General features: G+C 44.8%; 1 long non-coding RNA gene across 1 annotated transcript; it reads left to right on the top strand.

The window, feature by feature from the left end:
* The first annotated feature begins 1,353 nt into the window (after window positions 1-1,353).
* Window positions 1,354-4,235, top strand: LOC148093610 (uncharacterized). Its single transcript, XR_015714231.1, has 3 exons — window positions 1,354-1,470; window positions 3,734-3,936; window positions 4,169-4,235. It is a non-coding gene; the product is annotated as an uncharacterized LOC148093610 (long non-coding RNA).
* The last annotated feature ends 5,259 nt before the right edge of the window (window positions 4,236-9,494 follow it).

A 9,494-nucleotide genomic window follows, 5' to 3' on the forward strand; every position in this document is an offset into this window, starting at 1 on the left:
TGACTTTTATTCTTAGCTCTACCCTCATGGTCACAAGATAGCTGCCACAGCTCCAAGCATCACCTCTCTCCATGACTACGTCCAAAGTCTCTTTCTGTCTCTCTGACTTTTCATCAGAGAGGAAATCTTTCCCAGAAGACTTTTGCACACTTCCATCCAAGTCCAAGATTGGGTCACATGGCCATGTTCCAGCTGCAAGCAAGGATGGGAAGGTGAGTTCTTTGCATTTCCAGTCTCTACAGTGGAAAAAAGGAGCTGGAATGACTGTTGGATAGGCAACTAACCATCCACTGCAAGTAACAATAGTTCGAATGAAAAGTAATAACAGCAGCTGATCTTCATTGAGCTATCGGGACGTGTCAGGCATTGTTCTAAGGGATTAGCGTGCGTTCCCTTGGTTCATCCCAACCACACTAGTAGGAGGTTGGTATTTTATAGGCAAGGAAACTGAGGCTCCAAGAGATTTAAAATACTTTCCACAAGTGCACAATTAGAAAGCTAAGGTCAGTGAGACTGTCCTTGACCTCAAAAGACCCACAGTTCAGAGGAAGGCCCAGGCGGGAACTAATCAGTGCCTAGTGGTGATGTAAATGCTATCGATGTGTAACAGAATCTGAGTTAGTAAGAAACTGCTGGCCTCAGCATCCCTTGTCCCCTCCCTCTAGGCGAGAGAGACTATGTTGTGCTTCCAATGAAAGTCCCAGGGGCCTCAGGAGGGGGTGAGCTCCCCAAACTGGGAGGAGGGGTACAGGCATTTCTGGGTTGTATGACAATGCAGTGAGCCTCACTGCCCAGGGAGGTGACAGGACCCCAGTGGGAATGACTGTGTGATGCTCTGAGAGGAGGCCCCACCCAGCACTGCCTGGACACTCAGGCTCAAGCTGGGAAGGAGCAGAGAAGACCCCACCTACCAGGGGCAGGCAGAATTGGACCATGGCTGCTCAGATCAGAGCCCAGAAGGCTCTCCATAAGTGTCTGCCCTGCATATGACTCTTCCACCCTCTCTTTCAGCCTGGAGGCAGGGAGAGACTCCAGCAACCACTGAGAGTAATTTATTGTACTCTGGGGCAAGAGGGCTTGGCATCAGACTTAATATTACTTGGAACAACAAATTCCTATGGTGTCTCGTAAATCCAGAGAGAAGGCCAGCCTGGCTTTACAGCTGCACAGATAGGTGGACATGCAGAAAAAGGGATCGCTGCTTCTGTCATAAGGAGAAAACTCCATGGAAGTCCACATGGATGAGGTGCAGCTTAAGCAGGATACTGAAGGATGAACAGGAGTTCACCAGGGGAACAAGAGAGGAAAAAGGGTCCAAGCAAAGGCAAAGAGGTATGAAAGACATGGCCGCTCCTCAGAGCTGTGAGCATCCTGAGCATCCTGAGCACTGGGTGCACGGCACAGGGTCGGGAGATGAGGCTGCTGAGGAAGACACTGCGGTTTCATCTTGAGCTCCAAGACATGGGCCAGGTAAGACCCATATGCGGAAACAAGTCTAATTGTGGGCTTAAAACTGCAGAAATGAGTTGGAATAAAAGTTTCTAAACTGGCACTTTTAAGTGGCAGAACATTTTCTTACTCATGAACTGATGTATAAATTGAAATTAACTGTAACTCCAATATATAAATCAGACATAATAGGGATAAATTTCCTGACCACAATTGTCTTGGATGCAGGAAACATGATTTTACTAGTAAATTAAATTAAGCCTGACCTGTGTGCCCAGTGACAAGGCCAGTGAAAAGCTAATCACTGTCACTCTGGGACCCTTCCCCACCCAGAGTCGCATGAGAATGCAGGATCTGACTGAGTTCAGACGGTGCTGGAGGGCCTGCGGTTTCAGTCCACCTGCATGGTGTCGAGAGTGGCCACTGCCTTCTGCTGTTGCCCGAGCTGGCTCCCCGATGCAGGACTCAGGCCCTTTCCCTGGTCCAGCTTCCCTGGGGACACCAGGCAGCCATTGCCTCTGAGCTGGGCACAGGCCCCAGCTACTCCCCAGGACCTCCAACTGGCCCTGGCCCCAGAGCAGGGAATCAGCCAGCTCAGCCCGCTTCTGGGGGCCTCAGTCTCTCCCAGGTCCTCTCAGGTTAAAGTTCAAGTGCCTAACCTTGGTCTAAAGCAGTGTTTTTCAAACTGAAGGTCATGGCCCATCAATAGCTTATAAAATCAATTTCATGGATCATGACCTAATGCTGTAATTATTATATTTGTTATTTATTATTAAGATTTGAAAGATGAAATGATTCACTACTTTTTATTTAATTATTCATTTGTTTGTTTTGGTCATGTATGCATTTACTTTTTTCCAACTATCTACCATCTTTTTGATGTTTTTTGCCAAACATTTTATTATGAACACGTTCAAACATATCAAAAGTTGAAAGAATTGTATGGTCAACACCCATATTCCCATTTAGAATCTATCCTTAACATATGTTTTTTAATTTTTTAGATTAAGGTATAATTTACATGCAGTGAGATTCACCTGTTTTAGGGCACAGTTCTATGAGTTTTGACAAACAGTCGAGTAGCAACCACCACAGCCATGATACAGAATAGCTCCCTCAGCCCGAAAGATTCTCCCCTGCCCCTTGCAGCGCCCTCCGCCCCTCCCCCTTCTCCCCCCTCCCTGCCCCCCTACGAGGGTCTATCTCCTCTCCCTGTGCTCTGCCAGGTTAAACAGTCGTACAGTGCGTAGCACTTTGAGTCTGGCTCCTTTCATAAGGCTCAGTGCACTGGAGATTCTTCTGTAGTGTGTGTACAGCAGAAGACTTTTTAAAATTGCCAAATAGTATTCCATCGTGCAGATGTACTGTTTGTCCATTCACCATCTCGGTTGTTTTCATTATTTGGCAATTACAATAAAGTCGCCGTAAACATTTGCAGACAGGTTTTTGTGTGAACCTAAGTTCTCTAGGGTAAATACCTAGACAAGTGGGCTGTGTGGTAAAATGTTCTAGGTTTATAAGAAATGGCCCACCTGGCCATGCGGCCCAGTGGACAGAGTGTCGGCCAGGTGCACCAACGGGCATCGGGTTCAATTCCTGGTCCAGGGAACATACCTGAGTTGCAGGTTCGTCCCCAGCCTTGGTCAGGGCACATGCGGGAGGCAACCAACCGATGTGTCTCTCTCACATCAATGTTTCTCTCTCTCTCTCCCCTTCCCTCCCTTCCACTTTCTCTAAAAATCAATGAAAAAATATCCTCAGTGAGGATTTAAAAAAAAGAAGAAAAAAGAAAAACTGCTAAACTATTTTCCCAGTGACCGCTGTACCACTTTGTATTCCCAGCAGCGACTGTGAGGAGTCCAGTGTCTCAGGCCTCGCCTTCAGCCGGTGTTGTCTACATCAGGGCCAGTCTAAGCTGTGTGTGGAGGTAGCTCACTGTGGATTTATTTTGCAATTCCCTGATGACGAATGGTGTTGGTCACCTTTTTGTGTGCTTACTTGCTATACATCTATATGTACTGAGTTGTTTTCCTATTGAGTGTTGAGAGTTCTTTATGTATTATGGATATAAGACCTTTATCAGGTATATAATTTGCAAATATTGTTCACAGCCCATGGCTTATCTTTTCATCTCCTGAGTAGTGTCTTTTGAAGAGCAGATGTGTTTGCTGAAGTGGAGTTTCTCCACTTTTCATTTATATCCACATGAAGGTTTTAAAACAGCTTTTATGAGATATAAACCCTATAATTCATCCATTTAAAGTGTACAACACAATTTTTTTAGTATATTCACAGGTTTGGACAACCTTCACCACAATCAATTTTAGAACATTTTCGCCACCCAAGAAGCAGCCCCGCAGCCCTTCCCCCTGTTACTCTTCCAGTCCCACCCCCAGCCCTGGACAACACTCGTCTGCTTCCTGCCTCCACAGATTTGCCTGTCACAGACACTTCACAGAAATATGATCCCACAGCATGTGATCCTCGGTGAGCAGCTGCCTTCACTTAGCATCATTTTCCAAGGTTCACCCGCGTTGTAGATAAATTCCCCAATAATATTTTCGTGTGTGGATGCACCACATTTTACTTGTCCACTATCAGTTGGTTGAACATTGGGGTCATCTTTAACCTTCTGACTGCTGTAAACAATGCTTCTGTGGACATTCCCATAGAAGTTTTTATACAGACACATTTTCATTTCTCTTGGGTATATACCTAGGAGCAGAATTGCTGGATCATATGGTAACTCTATGTTTAGACCATCTGAAGGGCTGCCAGACTGCTTTCCAAGGGCTGCACCATCTGAATCCCCAGCAGCAGTCAGTATGCGGGTTCCAGTTCCCCGCATCCCCACCAGTGCCTGCTATGGTCTGTCTTCCGATAACCGCCGACACAGTCAGTGTGAAGTGATACCTCCTGTGGTTTTGATGTTTATTTCCCTAGTGATGCTGAGAATCTTTTCATGTGTTTCTTGGCCACGTGTATCTTTTTTTGGGGAACTGTCTGTTCAGATCTTTTGCCCATTGTTAAATGGAGTTGTGTTGTTATTACTGAATTGTAGTGTTGTAAAGTTTTCTCCCATTCTGTGGATTGTCTTTTTACTTTCTTGGTGGTGTCCTTTCCTTTAAAGCACAAAAGCTTTTAAATTTGATAATTTCAAGTTCATCTATTTTTCCTTTTGTTGCTTGTGCTTTTGTGTCACAGCTAAGAAACCATTGCCTAATCCAAATTCAGGAAGATTTACACCTGTTTTCTTGTAAGAATTTTGCAGTTTAGCTCTTACATTTAGGTCCTTGTTCCATTTTGAGTTAATTTTTCTATATGATGTGAGGCAAGGATCCAACTTCATTATTTTGCATGTGGATATGCAGTTATCCCAGCGGCATTTATTGAAAAGGTTAGTCTTTCCTCACTGAATTGTCTTGACATGCCTTAACATTTTACTATATTTGCTTTATGATGTTTCTGTTGATTTGCCCATTCCTCTATCCATCCATCAACCGATCTTATTTTTTTATGCATTTCAAAAGTGAGTTGCAGATACCAGAATACTTCCTCCTAACACTTCAGCATGAATACCATCAACTACAGTTCAATATCTGTCCACTATTTTAAAGTAAAATTTACATACAATGAAATGTACCAATCTTAAGTGTACTATTTGATGAGTTTTGACAAAAGCATTCACCTGTGCAATGCAAATCCCTTATCAAGATATAGAACATCAACACCACCCCAGAAAATTCCCTCACATGCACTTATTTTTGTGTATTTATTTTTAACAAATGCATGTGCCCGTGTAACCACCACCCCAACCAAGATATAGAACATTTCCATCTCCTAAGGAAGTTCTTTTTCACTTCTTTGCAGTCGACCTTGCCCCACCCCACCCACACCCCAAGCAGCCACTGATCTCGTTTCCACCACTATAGCTTAGTTTTGCTGTTACAGGATTTCACATAAATGAAATGATATCATGTGTACTATTTTGTGATCAGCTTATTTTGCCCCTGTAGGACAGAATGGAGAATATAAGAAGGAATGGCATGTCGCAGGGTGAAATACTGCTTTGTTGGGGTGTGTGTGTGTGTGTGTGTGTGTGTGTGTGTGTGTGTGTGGTGTAATACTGAGCCAAAATAGAAAATGCATTTCTTACCGTGGGTTGTAGTCAAAGAGATTTAAAAGCTACTCTTCTCCTGGATAAGAATCCTGCATCTCTCCTTCCTGTCTTGTCACTCTCCCTGCCCCCTCACCACCTCTGATCTCATATCAATTACCCCAGTGATTGGTCTCCCCTTAATACGTTTGCAAGTTCTTTTCCTTCCCTTGGGTCACTCCCCACCTGGTCTCATTCACCCTTAAACTGGAGAACTCCTTCTCATCCATCAGATGCCCTCTTAGTTGGCCCTTCTTCTAGAAGACTCTCTGTTCCCATCCTTCCCTTTTAGAACTGATATCATGCCTTATTCACCTTTGCAGTCACCAGCTCCTAGGATGTCATGATTCATAATAGGCATCAATAAATATTCACTGAATGAATGAATGAATGAACCCCAGGGTTCTGGGTAACTGGGTTTTAAATAAATGAGCCTGATTCTTTCCCAAGGCCCCATTCCTGCTTATTTTATCATCCCACATGTCTCTGACTTTTTAACCACCATGTTTTACAACCTCCTTTAATCACCCGGAAACCTTAGTCTTTCAATTTTCTATGCCCAGTATTAGGCCATTGTTACTCCCTCCCAGACATGCTGAGGCAAAGAACTCTTATTATAAGGATAACATCACTGCCTTGTCTTTGTGGCCTTTGCCCCAGGATCCTCCCCAGTCTCACCAAAGTCATAGTAATTCTGTGACTGTGGATATGGGAGGAGTGTTTGAGGTGTCCACAAGGACATGGAGAGATGTTCACCAAAATGTCACAGTGGCTACCTCTGAGACTTCAGATGATTTCACTTAATTTTTTTATACTTCTCTGTATGGCTTTAACTTTCTGAGAACTGCATCCATTACCTTCTGCTATAGTGGTGCGGCCACAAGCCCGCTGTTATTGCTCACACTCGGTTGTTGACTAGGTAGCTCTGCTGACCCTGGCTGGGCTTTTTCATGTCTGGGCATAGACTAGCTCATCTGGACTGGCTGTGGCTGGGGCAGTGGAGGTGACTCTGTGCCACATTATTTCTTATCCAGTGGGCAAACCCAGCCTGGAGACATCCTCATGACCATGGCATAAATGCAAATAAGTCAAATCATGGAAGCGAATTTCAAGTTTCTGCCCCATCACATCTGTTAGCCCATTTCCCAAAACAAGTCATATGGCTGAGCTCACAGTCCAAGTGAGAGACACTTATAAGTTACATGGCAGGGAGTGTGGGTACAGAGAGCGGTAAAGAATTGGGACCATCACTGCAATCTCCTACAAACATGTTCTATCTTTATATTCAGAAAAAGTAGTGAATCTGGTGTCAGGCAAGATGACTGCCAGAGCTCCTGCCCTATAACCTCCAGGTGGTACAGGTGAGAGACACCTGTGTACAGGGAGGTGACTATTTAGCAGCCCAAAAAAATCTCAAAGTGTCCCATTGGCTCTGATGGATCACATGGCCATCTCTGCCCAAATCACTAAGGCTAAGGGATCACAGTGTTCCGATTGGCCACTCCTGAGTTACCTGCCCACTTATGGAGTTGGGGTAGAGTCAATTCTACCTGATTTATCTGGACTGAGAGCTGGAGAGGGTGGCTCTTCAGAGGAATATCAAGGATGCTTTAAGAGAGGCTGACTTAGATTAGATAGCCCCAGAGGTCCCTGAAGCAGGACTGGAGTGCACTTCATTTACATGGGGGATGATCCCAGAAGACACTGTGAGAGTGGGAAAGTGAAAGGAGGAGGGAAAGAAGCCAGTGCAGGTGCGCTCATGAGCTGGGGGCCTGGGGCTCAATCTCTCCGGGACCTCTGGGAGACTGCTGAACATATCTCAGAGTTGTTCCCCACATCCCCTGACATGTGAGGACACTGGGTATTTATCCTTCAGTTCCATCATCATTGCTGAGGCCTGCCCCTGTAGGCGTAAACTCTCCATACACCCTCTGCTCAGGTGAAGCTGGCACCTGTGGCCAGAGAATGCCCCTGGACAGAATCTCAGGTGCTGGCATCGAGAAGCTGGGACTGGTAAGTGTGAGGCGATACGGGCGGGGCATAGACAGGGTCTACTACAGTGGGAAAAGCAGGTCGTGATGCCAACAAGTTGTTAGGACATTGGCTCATTTTGGTCTGGGTCCTTCTCTCGAGCCCATAGGTGCCACCTCTGGGTAGAATCCCAGAGAGGAAGTAGAGCAGAGTGGGTGAGAGCACAGGTTGTGGAGTAGAGCAGGTGTGGGGGGTGGTCTAGTGTTTCCACATGCTAGCTGTGAGACCTTGAGCAAGTTACTTAACCTGTCTGAGCCTCAATTTCCTCATCTATAAAATGGGAATATACGCGGTTATTTAAATATTAAATGAGACAACTGATTATACAGCACTGGGTACATGGTAATCAAAGATCTAAATAGCCCTGGCTGGTGTGCTCAAAGGTTAAGCATCGGCCCACGGACTGAAAGGTCTCGGGTTCGATTCCCGGTCAAGGGCACGTACCTGGGTTGCAGGTTCGACCCCCAACCCCCCCAACCCCCCCCCCCCGGTCAGGGAGCGTGTGTGAGGCAACCAACAGCTGTGTCTCTCTCACACTGATGTCTCTCCTTCCCTCCTTTCCACTCCCTCTGTTAATCAACAGGGAGGGTTAGCAACAATGGAATAGCTACAGTAATCAGAACAGTGTGGTACTGGTGAGGGAAGAACACAGGCCGGGGGCAGACTAAAACCCCAGAAGAGACCCACACAGAGTCAACTGATTTTTGACAAAGGAGCAAAGACCATTTGATGGAGAAAAGGAGACTTTTCAGCAAATGGTGCTGGAACAACTGGACACCCATCTGAGAAAAGACAAAGAAGGAAGGAAAGAGAATCTAGACACAGACCTTCTACCTTCCACAAAAACTCTAAATACATTTTTTAAAGAACAATAAAATTTCTAGAACATACCCTAGGAGAGAATCTAGGATCTAGGTTTGGCAATGAGTTTTTAGATCAACACTTAAAGCATGATCCATGAAAGAAAAACTTTGTTAAGTTGGACTCCATTAAAATTTAAAACCTCTGCTTTGGGGAAAAAATACTTAATAGAACAAAAAAATAAGCCAAAGATTTGGAGAAAAATCTTTTCAAAACACATATTCAATAAAGGATTTACATCCAAACTACACAAAAAATTTTAAAAACTCAACAAGAAGGAAAAAAACCCAATTTAACAATGGGAAAAAGATCTCAAAAAGCAAAAAAGAAAATATACAGATGGCCAATAAGCACATGGAAAGATGCTCAACATATGTCTTTAAGGGAATTGCAAATTAAAGCAGTCATGAGATACACGTCTACTGGGTGGGCTAAGATTTCAAAAACTGACAATACCAAATGCCAGCAAGAATGCAGAGCAACAGGGGCTCTTGCTCATTGCTGGCAGGGAGGCCAGTGGTGCAGCCACTGTGGAATACAGTTTGGGTTTCTCGCAAAACGAAACATATTCCTACCATAAGATCCAGCAACCACACTGGTATTTACTCAAAGGAGTTGAAAACATGCCCACACAAAAACCTGCACATGAGTAGGTTTATTCATAATGGCCCAAAACTGAAAGCCACCAAGGAGTCTTCAGCGGGTGACTGGACACATAAACTGTGGTGCTTGCGGACCAGGGAATAATATTCAGCACTGAAAAGGAATGAGGTATCAAGCCACAAAAAGACATAGAGGCACCTAAAAGCATATTACTAAGTGAAAGAAGCAGTCTTAGGAGACTACACTGTCTGGTTTCAACTATACAACATTCTAGAGAAGGCAAAACACCAGGGACAATAAAATGATCCGTGGTATCCAGGATTCAGGGGAGGGAGACAGAGAGGTGAAACCTAGGAGACTTTTAGGAGGTGAAAGGGGCACCATTGTGATACCT

The sequence above is a fragment of the Miniopterus natalensis genome, chromosome 3 (genome assembly GCF_054644295.1).
Source record: "Miniopterus natalensis isolate mMinNat1 chromosome 3, mMinNat1.hap1, whole genome shotgun sequence".
Lineage (NCBI taxonomy): Eukaryota > Metazoa > Chordata > Mammalia > Chiroptera > Miniopteridae > Miniopterus > Miniopterus natalensis.